Below are 13,011 nucleotides of genomic sequence, written 5' to 3' on the forward strand. Positions count from 1 at the left end.
AATTCATTAAAAAAATTAAAATTTGAATAGTTTTATATACATTTGTATGAAAAATCGAATTCAAACTAGACCAAAAATCAAAACCAACCCGGTTACAAATCGATTTAAGAAATCGAAGTTCAACAATTCATCATTTGGTTGTTTCCTAATGGCTTCATACCGGTTTAAAAAACCGATCCAAACCGAAATGAACCTAATAAATCCAAACCGGTACCAACCCGAACCCAAACCGCACCGAAACCGACACCGGACCGAAACCGATAAATCCTTATTGGGTCGGTTTCGGTCTCTTCCAAACTCACACCGAAACCGGTGGAACCGGACCGAAACCGCACCGACCCGGACCGTTGACACCCCTATCTCATACCATGGAACCTATAATAAAGGTTAGAGCAAACACATATAAAAGGGGTTTAGATTACCTCAAAACTCAGAAGTTCAGGTTCTCCAAAAGATTGCTATAGTTGAATAGGATATTCGACACGAGCAATGGAGATATTCTTCCTAAATTAGGGTTTAAAAAACCCTAGCTCTCGAAACTGAAAGAGAGAGGATAGAGATTTAGTCACGATTTTTAATAGTTTCAGAAACCCTAAAAAGTATGGGTTGATTAGAATTTATATCTCTCCTCCTTAGCTACTTATAAATAGTAAGCCACTTCTTAGTCTTCCATGCAAATTGGGTCACTAAGTTGTATGACCCTATAGGGTGTTCCACTAAGGTTGCACTAGTAGAGTCTAACTAATTTGGCATATTTAGTATTAACAATAACTAGATGCTAAGTACAACAATAGTTGAAAATAAAAAATAAACCCAATAGAATTTCTTATATTAAGTCCATCCACTTTAACAACATCACATAATGGAATTGCAAGTATGAAAAACGATATCGTCAATACCTTAATCCATCGAAATAGCCATTACAAAGAGTCTCAAACATTGATAGGACATGAAATATTTTTAAATATAATTATTTTATAATATTATCATTTAAATGCATTTGCAAACAATTAATTTGCCATTGAGCTCAAAATTTTGTCTAATCATCATCAATACATTATCTCAAGATATTTTTCCTAATCAGGAAATTGATTCTATGTTAAGCATTTCCTCTACTCACAATAACACGTCTATCATGTGGCCTATTGATATATAATCAGTGTAGGTATTAACCATTAACACACAAAAATGCACAAAGTGTAATTGTTATAGTAGGGACCTCTCAAGTACAAGGACAAAAATAACTATTAGAGAACCTTATTGTATACAAAACTAATGATGATCCATACAAGACTCTCACTATGATCATATCCAACACTCATACAATATGAATGCTTACATTTATATTTTGGTGTCACAATCTAGAAAATATACAACGTGACAACCCTATGAATAGTATGTCCAATAATATTAGGACAAAACTATGCACATAAAACGATAATGCAAATGATCTTTATTTAACATACATAAATAAATTCGGTGGACACCATATCTTACAATATTCCACTTGTATATCAAATCCAGTGTCCGACTAATTTAACATTATAGATATAACAACTATATATATGGCAACCTATATTTATATATGAGTATGTTTTATACAAACTACAGCCATAGGTAATTATTATAACCATGGTTAATATTTATTATAGTCATATAGTTGTGTGTGTGTGTGTGTGTGCGCGCGCGAGCGAGCGCATGTGTGTGTGGTATGCCTGATATGTAGCTAGATATCTTGTCATTCCTATGGTTACTTATTTATCAAATTTAAACATCAGTATACAATCGTGGTTTTTAAAATTTTAGGCTATATGAACATGTATGGTGAAGATTTTATATAACCGCAGCTATATGTACATTCAAACCACATTTTGCCACAATTTAAAAAGATTGTGACAATATATGATAATTAGTGGTGGTCCTCGGCAACTACCGCTATGCTCATTTAATACTTGAGTTACAAGGACACATGAACTTTACTCTGATTATCAGATTATGTAGTTATTACATAATACAACATCACATTACTTTATGCACATATGTATATAAAAAGTTATTTATACAACAGATTTACCTACGAAAACGGGATAGATTACATGATAATTACGAAGAAGCATGAGAGAAATGTACTAATTCTCATTAAGATTCCCAAGAGAGTGAAATTTCATGCTTACTGTTAATGTAATTTTTATTTTTTAACGATTCTTATATTGATTTTATGTATTATTATTATCTTAGATTTGTATAGTACTCTATGTTTTAACAAGTAGATATACAATATCTCCCACTAGGCACACCTTGGGTCACTCACACGGGGGTGTTTACTGCTCTTCACTGCTTTCAGTGAATGTTGACTGATTCCCATTCAACCCCGGTATGACCTGGTCCATGCGTTTGTGGGGTCAATATGGACCCGCAGGACTAGTCAAGCCGAAGATCTGGATATCCGTAAAAAATAAATAAAAAATGAGACCTTGAGTGGGAACCCCAAGCAAAAATCAAGATATATATACACCATTACATGCAAATGAGTTAGCTAGCTTGCTCACCTAATCAAATAAAATGGTTGAATGAGTAATCTCATGGTCTCATCCTAATTTTTTTTTTAAAGTTCATCCAAATGTACCTCAATTTTTTGCTTTATTTGACAACTAAATGCCATATTATTGGTTCTTCAAAACAGCTGATTTGTCAATGACATGAAATTCTACTTGCTCTTTAACTTTTTTCAGACTTCCTTTGGATCCATTGCCTAATAATATTACGGAGAGTGTTATCCACAAGATACAACATCGTCATGATGTTTGCTAGATACCTTACTCTTGCCACTTATCTTCAATCATCTTCTATGTGTTTTTTGAATTTTTTCCTAAAACCTTTGACTATCCCCTCCCTTGTAACAATATCCTTCATGCATTGTTGTCACAAAGTGAAGTAATGATGGCCATTAAAGTGTTTTATAGAGAAATTCAAACCTTTCATCACCATTCAATTTATCGATCTATAACCTTTGCGCTCACCATCAATCTCAACAAATATGATTATTGTTGATCTTTGTATAAACTTGCACAATCTATACCAATGGAACCAAATCTACCAAATTCGCACCGCCAAATATGTCTTCAAATGCCAAAAAACCTTAGGAAAACTTCACCTTCATACTTTACAATTTGTATGAAATCAATTTTTTTTCACAGAGAACCTAAGCACAAGAAAAGTGGCTTGGATTTTTTTCTCCAATTTCCTTACCTTTTTCCTTTTCTTTTTATGTGAAGACTTGTGTTCATTTTTTTTTAAGGTGGGTTTTGTACCCACCACTTCTCCCTTTACACTCTATGGACTCCCATTTTCTCCTTTCCACTTTGTATACATATTGGATTTGGAATTGAAATCTGCGTCAAATTTGTACATTGTGCTTTTATGTGTATACCTTTTTTCCTTCCATGTTTCTCTCTATTTCCTCCAATAACTCCGTGGATGTAAAGGTAAAAAACCATATCCATGTTATACAGTGAAAATAAAAATATCTTCTTTCGCTCTTTTTGTGTATCGTCTTTTTATGAGATCTCTGTGTGCACCTGGCAAGGTCTATCGAATCTTACTTTGATATCATTTGTTGGAGACAAATGTGTAAACTTGAGGAAAAAACCAACCAAACAAACACACACAACGGGATGGGTTACAATGTGGATATGATCCCAAGTATTGACTAAGACCAATCCTAAGTTTTGACTGATTAGATATCGACCCAAGACTAACAAGATAAAAAAAAAACATAGTAAATTTGTTTAATCTGGAAATCCAAATCGGTATGGGATCAATATCAATCGAAATTGATCCCAATCCCAATCCGAGAACGGAGATTATGAACCTAATTGGTTGTTGTTGTTTTAGAAAGTGATCCTTTAACGACGAGCACATTCAATGTTTTCTCCCTTTAAATTCTATACCAGGCATAGGATTAGAATTCAAGCAATACTGTTGTTAAGATCTATAGGATACAGAAAGTGAATGAAAATCACATATTACAATCACATCACGAACACAAGGATTTATGTGGTTTAGGGAGATTGTCTATATCTATGGTGAAATGAGATCTTGCTATCAATGGAGAATAGAATTACGTCACTCGTCCTCAGATCTCTCTCAAATTGCTTACAGGAAAAAAAAAATCATCATTACAAATACATTACAAACCCATTACAAGAAATTTACATAAATACCCATATAGTCCCTACTTGAAACATTCAGCCTCTTAAATCCTCTTTGGAATAAGCCCACTTTTACAAAACAACAAACATTTTAACCCTAGGGGGTAGCGCAGTTGGTGAGTAACGAACTTGGTACGAGAAGTAAACTCAGACATCTTAAGTTCAACTCCCACTAGGCACACCTTGGGCTACTCACACGGGGGTATTTAGTGCTCTTCAGTACTTTCAGTGAAAGTTGAATGATTCTCATTCAACCTCGATATGACCCGGTCCATGCAGTTGTAGGGTCAGTATGGGCCCGCCTGAATGATTCTCATTCAACCCCGATATGACCCGGTCCATACAATTATAGGGTCAGTATAGGCCCATGGGACTAGTCAGGCCGAAGGTCTGGATAACTGTTGTTGGTAAAATATATATATATATATATATATAAAACAGTCATAACCCCAACAAGACCAACATTCATAACCCCAACAAGACCTTTTGATAAATTATGAGCATCAACAGTTCAATTTGATCCAAGTGCCACCAAGTTTTCCATGGAGCTCACGAATGTACTAAACCTTAATTCTTATGTATCCCTTGTCGATGTCACCATTTAAACATCATTTTGATACCTTCTAGTTCCAACAATTAAAACAAATAGAGATTTTTTTTATTCTGACATTCTTCCATATCAGTAGCCCCTCCCCATGGTCATCGTCTTGATTTAATTGTGCTAAACCTCATGATCCAACCTCGCATTCAATAAAAAATTTACATACGGGATCACGAACAAGGATGATGCTTTAGTAAATTGCATTGACTTTCTAAAATGTGCTTCACGGTTAAAAATGATTAATCAGGAAACCATCCTAACTATGGATCAAGGGATCTAATCGGATTGGTATCGATATCGAAAAATCATCCAGATTGAATTGGTATCGATTGAGGCCAATCCCAATCCTAGGGAGATCTCTCATTTGTGGATTAGTACGGATCAAGGGTAAAAAGATTAAAATTTTTTTTTTTTTTAAATGAAAACCAAGGTATTTTCTATCCGATACAGACTGATGCAAGGCGATTTGGATTGATATCATCCAAGAAGGATCCCAATTCCGACCCATGTCTTCCTTCTCTCTTTTTTTCCGGTTAATAAAGTTCAAAAGAGTTGTCTAAGGTCCTAGAGTTACAAGGTTTAAAAGATATATTCTTTTTTTATTATAATTGAAAGAAATATCAATGAATAGGGCCCATAAAATAAAAATAAAAAATAAGAAGAAGAAGAATATGAAAATATAATCATGCACTGTGTCAAAGACCAATCAAATCAATTTATTTCGATTCAACATGGGACTAGGCATACCTTGTGAATGGTGAAGAGTAAAATATAAGAGAATTATGTATCCCTAGTGTTCACCACTTGATGTGGTGAATTGCATCCTTGCCTATGACCCAAAGATGATATTACCCAATGGTCTATAGTATGCAAAACCCAAGTAACACTTCTATAATTAAGGATGTAAGCTATAGGGGTGTAATATTTTGTTCTACAATCCTTATACTAGGCACCATCATTTTCCAAAAAAAAATTCAATGCATCAAAGGGCATGTGATGGCTTTAATGAATTCTCCTTAAGGACTATTGCTTCCCCTCAACTTACTTCAGTCTATGCAAGGTGAAAAATGATATAGTTCTAGGGGACTTAGAACTGTTGGTCAACCTTATACAACTTCATAAGCCATTCCTGAATTAATCAAAACAAACAGAGATTTAGTAAAGAAATTGAAATGCAAAAACTCTAAATGATTGGATAACTATATACATAATTTAAAAATATTTACCTCATTGAACTTGGATCTACATACAAGCTCAAATATTCCAGATTTAATCAACATATAGAGAAACACATGTGATAGCTCAAGATGAAAAACTAATAATCTAGAGTTGAAGAAGGTTGAACTTTTTTATTTTTTATTTTCTGTGAATTTGGTTTGAGAAGGGAAACTTCTTATATTGAGTGTCAGAACCCTTCTCATCTACGATACAATATCACCCGCTATGGTATGTTTAACGATAGTGAGGAAAAGCAAAAAATAAAGGGTGACATTTTCCATAAAAATTTATTTAGGAAAAAGAATTAAATCTAAAAAGAGGGGGGGGGGGACATTGAATACATAAAGCAAAAAATTTCCAATAGTTTGTATGACGACACACGTTTTGTATGGATGGAGACATACTAATATTGTAAAAACACCTAATACTCCTACAAAAAACACCTAATACTGCTCTAAAGACACCCAATACTACTTTTGTGATGTGAAGAATCTTTCACATTTATGAAAAAATCTTAATCATTACACGATGTTCAACTATCTAATAAGGAAAGTACACTACACTGCAAGGAAGTTATAACAATTAGGGAGAAGTTGAATAGATTTAACAAAAATTTCCAATAGTTTGTATGATGATACATATTTTGTATGGAGATACATATCAATATTGTAAAAACATCCATTGCTTGTCTAAAAACACCCATTAGATGTGATCAAATCTTTCATACTTATTAAAAAATTTAACCATTGCACAATATGCAACAGTCTAAAGAGGAAAATGCACTACACTACAACGAAGTTATAACAATTAGGGAGACGTTGAATATATAGGACAAAAAATTTTCAATAGTTTGTATGACGACACATGTTTTGTATGGATGGATACATATCAATATTGTAAAAATACACAATAGTCTTCTAAAAACACCTAATATTTCTCTTAAAACACCCAATGCTTGTCTAAAAACACCCGATAGATGTACTAAAATCTTTTATATTTATGAAAAATATAAACCGTTACACGATGTTCAATGTACTGTCTAATGAGGAAAGCACAGGACAAGGGGAGTTGTAACAATTAGGGAGACAATGAATGCATAGACTAAAAATTTCCAATAATTTGTACGATGACACATGTTTTGAACGGATGGAGACAAACCAATCTTGTAAAACCATCAAGTAGTCTTCTAGAAACACTCAAACACTCATCTAAAAACACCCAATATTCATTTTAAAATATGAAAGAAAATACCTTCACCATTACAAGATGCTCAAATGGTCTAGCAAGGATAATGCACTATATGGGGAGTTGTTCCATAAAAAAGTCTAGAAATAAAATATAAGGAAACAAAGAAAAATAAAACACCAAGATTTTCTACCAAAAACATGAAAAATAAACCATAAAATTTTAAATAAGTAATATATATATATATGGGATACATTGATGCATTTTTTTGTTGGACATTGTATGTATTGGCGAGGAATGTTGTTTCTTCAAAGAAAAGCAAATAATAAATATAATCGCAAGTGCACAAATTACGTGTAGATACGGGTCGAACACGAGGAGGTTGAACTTGATTAAAATTCAATCTTAATATGGAAAAAGTGTACTCAAGGTTGCAAAAATTATCACTAAGGTCATTCACATGCAATGAAATTAAAACTAACAATATGAAAATTCACCTAAACTAGGGATCTAAAAAATTGTAAAAATTATAAAATAAATATGACAATGATGATCAAACTCATAAGAAAAATTTCAGAATTTAAGAATTAACTTTAATCAAAATTTAAAGCTTCAAGAACGATGACTGAAAATTATAGGCAAAGAGTTCTTGGGGATAGGAGTCCACCTTGAAATTAAGTCAAATTCATGGTCAAAACACCAAAACATATATATATATATATATATCATAATTAGGTCAATAGGAGGTATGACCAATCAAAGCAGATATTTCTCATGAGTAATTCAATCAACAAGACATGAAATATAAAAATAAAATTCTTGAATATAGATAGGAAACAAAAGAGATACATTGACATATATGCATGTGATCTCTTAAAGATGACATGCAAAATGCAAAGGCATTTAATGTATGGCTTAAAAAATAATGCACATACAAGTAAGCACATAAGCATGGTGGCCATCAACCCTTCCTTCCCTCATAGTTTCACCCTGCCCTTAGTTGAAGGGTTTAGTTGACCATAGAAAAATTAAAAGAATGGTGATGGATTGATGAAGAAGACATTAAACTAAATAAAAATAAAACAAGACAAGAACTTTCCTGAATTGAGAAATGCAAAGGCTTGAGAAGAAAAATCCAGCTTGTAAAAAACCTTCAAATCTTTCTTGCTTCCAACAACTTGTATGTAGATTACAATTTGAATGAAAATGAAAATTGCTAAATCTTCCTATTAACTTAAAGTTAAATTACAACTAAAAAAAAAAAGTTAGGACTTATAAACATAAAATTCTTCAAAGAGAGGAGAGCTCCTCTTAAGGGTGCCAAAATATAACCGAAACCATTTATCGAAATCTAAACCGACCGGTTATAACAGAATCGAACTGCACCATAGTAAATTGATCTGGTTTTGGTTTTATAGGTCATAATTCTAGTTCGATTAGGTTCAGAACCGGAAAATCGATGGTTAACCGGCACCTAGTATTAAAGACTTAAAGTGTTTTGAATTTCGATGAGTCTTTACGAAAAGAGGGGGGGGGGAAGCAAAGTACTAACCAAGAAGGGAGCTTCACTTTCACATAATCACACTTCTTGATTTCCTAATTTCTAGGATTATAGTTAATTAATTATCATATGTGTAGTCTTTTACATAGAAAGTATATTGTCCTTAGCAAAATAAAAGTATATTGTCTTGACTCTTTAGGAAATTTAATATATGTAGAATTCACACTAGTTGTAGGATGCAAACCATTTTATAAAACGACACTATTAACCGTATATAAATTGGTTGTGAACCGAATAACAAAAACCGATTAGAAACCGTTAAAATTGAAACATGATGAAAATGATTATGATTTAACCTTATTCCTATCCGCTGCGGTTTTAGTTTCACCTTATCAAAATGTAAACCGAACCGAACAACCAAAACCGCATAGTTTGACACCCCTAGCTCCTATATTTATAGAGTTTAGCTATCTAAAGAATGAGAAGAAAAAAATATGAAGCAAATAAAAATCAAATAACCTGTAATAGAAACTACCTAAAATTTAATAACAATATTTCCCTTAATCCTAAAATAGAAGATAGAATAGGATATTCTAGAAAATTGTCAAATATAGAAGATCATGAATATGAAACTATTAAATATTCATCCCCAACATGTGGTTGAAAAGTAAAATAGAAAGGTTGGCTCAACTTAAATCTTCCTTGTGGAAATGATCCACCACATAGGAAACCCTTGAAATTTATTCTGTAGATTTAGGCAAAAGAGAATCTTTTAGGCTAAGCTTGAAATATTGAGTAGATCTTTCACTAGGGAAAATCTCCCTACAGAGGATCCTTGAGATATGTTGCAGCTTATATAGTAAAGAGCATCTAGGATCGCCCAGGCTAGCTACAATCCCAATGAAAATGTCATAATTTTTCCCTCAATAGCATGGTTTTAGGTATCTGTATCAGATCAGCCATATCGGTTGTATGACATTGGTACTGGCTAAGACTGATCCTGATACCTGGCCAATCCAGGGTTGGGTATTATATTATATCGGTATCAAGGGTAAAATCATCAAAGAAACCTGATTTTTATGAAATATAGGGATAGTATTGACCGATCCAAACTGATACAGGTGATCCCATATCAATATCGTATAGATATTAGTCAACACTGATAACTAAATCCATGCCCAATAGTGAAATATTTAGAATGTAAATCTTTTTCTTAAAGGGAAATTTACTGCGCCACCCCTTGGAGAATGTCACAATTATAAAACCACCTACTCTGTTTCACCAAATTATACTCAGACCCCCTACCGTCATTCACTATGAAGTGTTGAATTAAAACAACCGTTATACCCTTGCCATTAAGAAACTCATGTTTTAACCGTTATACCCTTACCATTAAAAAACTCATGTTTTAACCATAAATATAACTCTTCATCTCTCACTAGTCCTAGAACTCTACTACTCTCTTTTCCTGGTTTTTAGCATTTTGATCTTTCTTTACATCTCCCTCTGAAAGTAGCCGGGAAATCAATTCACTAGTGGTTTTCCCGGCCGTTTGGTGGTGGCATCCTTTATTACTACTTCCTTTATTCGAGCTTATAAACTATTCATTTTCTTGTTTTTCGTCTCCAAACTATTCATTTTCTAGTTTTTCATCTCCAACTCTCTCTGGCTGGGCTGATACGTGCGTTTTCTTCAGTGAATTATGCATTTCATGTCTTGTTCTTGCTTGGGTTCTCTCTAGAAACCCTATTCTTCACGGCATTACCTGAGTGACCTCGCTTATATGGACATTGCTGGTTCTGTTTTGCTGTTCTAGCTAACCTCGGTCTTGTGACGGACGACCTCGCTGCTCATTGCCGTCTGTCACCATCCGTCACCGATGCTACCACCGCTGCTTTGAACTATCACCGGTGGTCCAAATCCTACAATTGGGAGAATGGTAAATTAGGTCTTAGAATGGAGAGCAAATCTATCGATTTGGGTGAAAAAAAATAGTAACTTATTACAAGGGTATTTTAGGTACTTCATATTTAATAAGGGCATTTTGGTATTTAAACTAAAATATAATTGTTGACATCAGCATATAAGTTATATTCCTTAACAGTGACTGACAATAGGAGGTCTGAGTATAATTTGGAAAAATAGAGGGGGTGATCTTATAATTATGACATTCTCCAAGGGGTGACACTGTAATTTTCCCTTAAAAAATGTATGTGGAATGGACGTATATGACAAAAGGCTACAAAATATGTAGACGCAGGATTCGTCCCGTCTTTTTTAAGGCATTCTGGAGTCGCAGTCCAGTTCCCGGGGGGGGGGGGGGGGGATGGATGGATCGTAAGAAAAAGAAAATGAAGGGGGCTTTTTTTGTTGTTTGTTGTGAAGGGCCAATCTTGATTGATTGTACAGGTCAAGTTTCAGAATTATATTCAATCCTATAAACCCTAATGTATGGGCATTTCCCACCCCTAAAAAAAAAAATTGTTTTTAGGCTTTTATACCTTTGAAACATTTTCCCAAAACAGAAGATTATCTTATTTGCAGACAAAATGTTTCCTACTCGGACATATTGAGGAGGTTTTTCTTATAGTTCTATCTGATTGTAAAGGGAATTAAAGGAAAGGGAAGTGAAATTTTAAGCTTAAAAAATGAACTATTGTTTTCATTACCCCATGTGATTAAGGGTGTCAAAATGGAACATATACCATTTGTTGGAATTGAAATCAAGGCACCGTTTGACAACGTTCTGTTTTTTGGTTTTTTTGTTCCCAGAAACGGAGAAACAACCTAAAAAGCTTTTGATAAAGTTATTCCATTTCACCCGTTTCTAGAAATATAAATCAAAATTTATGCCTATTTACAATTCTAGAAACGACTTTGACGAAACAAGTTGGACTTGTTTCGTCGTTTCTAGAAACGAATTTGAGAGAAAGAAAAGGTTCTTGTGCCCGATAAATCTCTCAACTATCTAAACCTAAAAAGAAACAACCGAACCCTCTCTCTCTTTTGGGCATCTGATGATACTATTGGGTTTTTTAGTAGCATTATGGTTGCAAAAAACATTTCGAGAAACAAGTTTATCAAACACCAAAAAATTTGTTTTTATTTATGAAAACATGAAAAACCTTTTATGTTGTTTCTAAACACAGAAACAGCAGAAACGTTATCAAACGCTGCCCAAATGGTTACGATTGAACTGAACCGGACCACAAAGAAACAACACAAGATTTCATAGGTTTTATTCTCGTTCTGGTTTGGTTCGATTCAAAATCAGAAAACCATTGGCTGCACCGAATAATAACCAGGTACAAAAACCAAATACACTGGATATAAAACTTAGAAAAACATTGACTAAAGTACCAAACAGTAAACGTGGGTTGTGGGGTGAGTCAGTGACTAGGTGAGCAAGTAGAGATAAATTAGATTTCAGAATACGTTCCAGATCCAAAGTCTATTATGAAAATGCACATCAAACATAACTTTTTGTTTTTTTTTGGAGTAGTGAACCTTGCATAACTTATTCACAAAATTTCAACCTCATTAGATGTGCCGATATAGCATTTAGGAAACCCTAAAAAAATGTGTTTACCAGGTGAACGTGGATTTGGGTAGGTTTGAGTAGTCAATCAGTCATGATGAACGAATCTGGGCCAGAATTTAAAGAGTATGCGAGCTTGTTAGGTCCAAGGTCCAAGGTCCAAGGCCCATACCTGAGCCCAGTAGCTCCAGCCCATCTAATAATCTTGGCTAAAAGGGTCAAGCTTCCTATATCAACTTGTTTTAATTGTCTGGATCCTCTGTGGCTACTGCCGGTACAGTGAGCATCCGGGCACACACCCCAAGGGGCTTCCAGCCACCTGATACTCATTGCATCCGTGTAGTGGCCATAGAGGATAATCGAACCTATGTAAATGGGTTGGGATTGCACAGGCTAAGTGAACAGACTTGGCTGGGCTGAGGATTTCTACCACTCTCTCTGGAGCATGGTTCTAAAAAACAGAATGGAACGATCAATATCGAATAAATTTAAAAGGTATTGGCTTTAACCGATCCTTGATCCTAATCTTCCAATACCATTTCACATATATAGTTCAAGAGTAAAATGTTATAAAACATTTTTTTTTTTTTTTTTTTTTAATAACAGATGTAGATCTGTCTGATAAAGTCTGATCCAGTCGGTTCTGAAATGGTAACGGCCTTTATTGTTCCGGTGCCCATTCCGGAGTTTTAGAACCTTGCCTGAAGAGATGTACTTAACAAAGGCAAATCGCCAAGGTTGTCCTAGAACGGAGGCT

This window comes from Macadamia integrifolia, unplaced genomic scaffold (assembly GCF_013358625.1).
Source record: "Macadamia integrifolia cultivar HAES 741 unplaced genomic scaffold, SCU_Mint_v3 scaffold188, whole genome shotgun sequence".
Classification (NCBI taxonomy): Eukaryota; Viridiplantae; Streptophyta; class Magnoliopsida; order Proteales; family Proteaceae; genus Macadamia; species Macadamia integrifolia.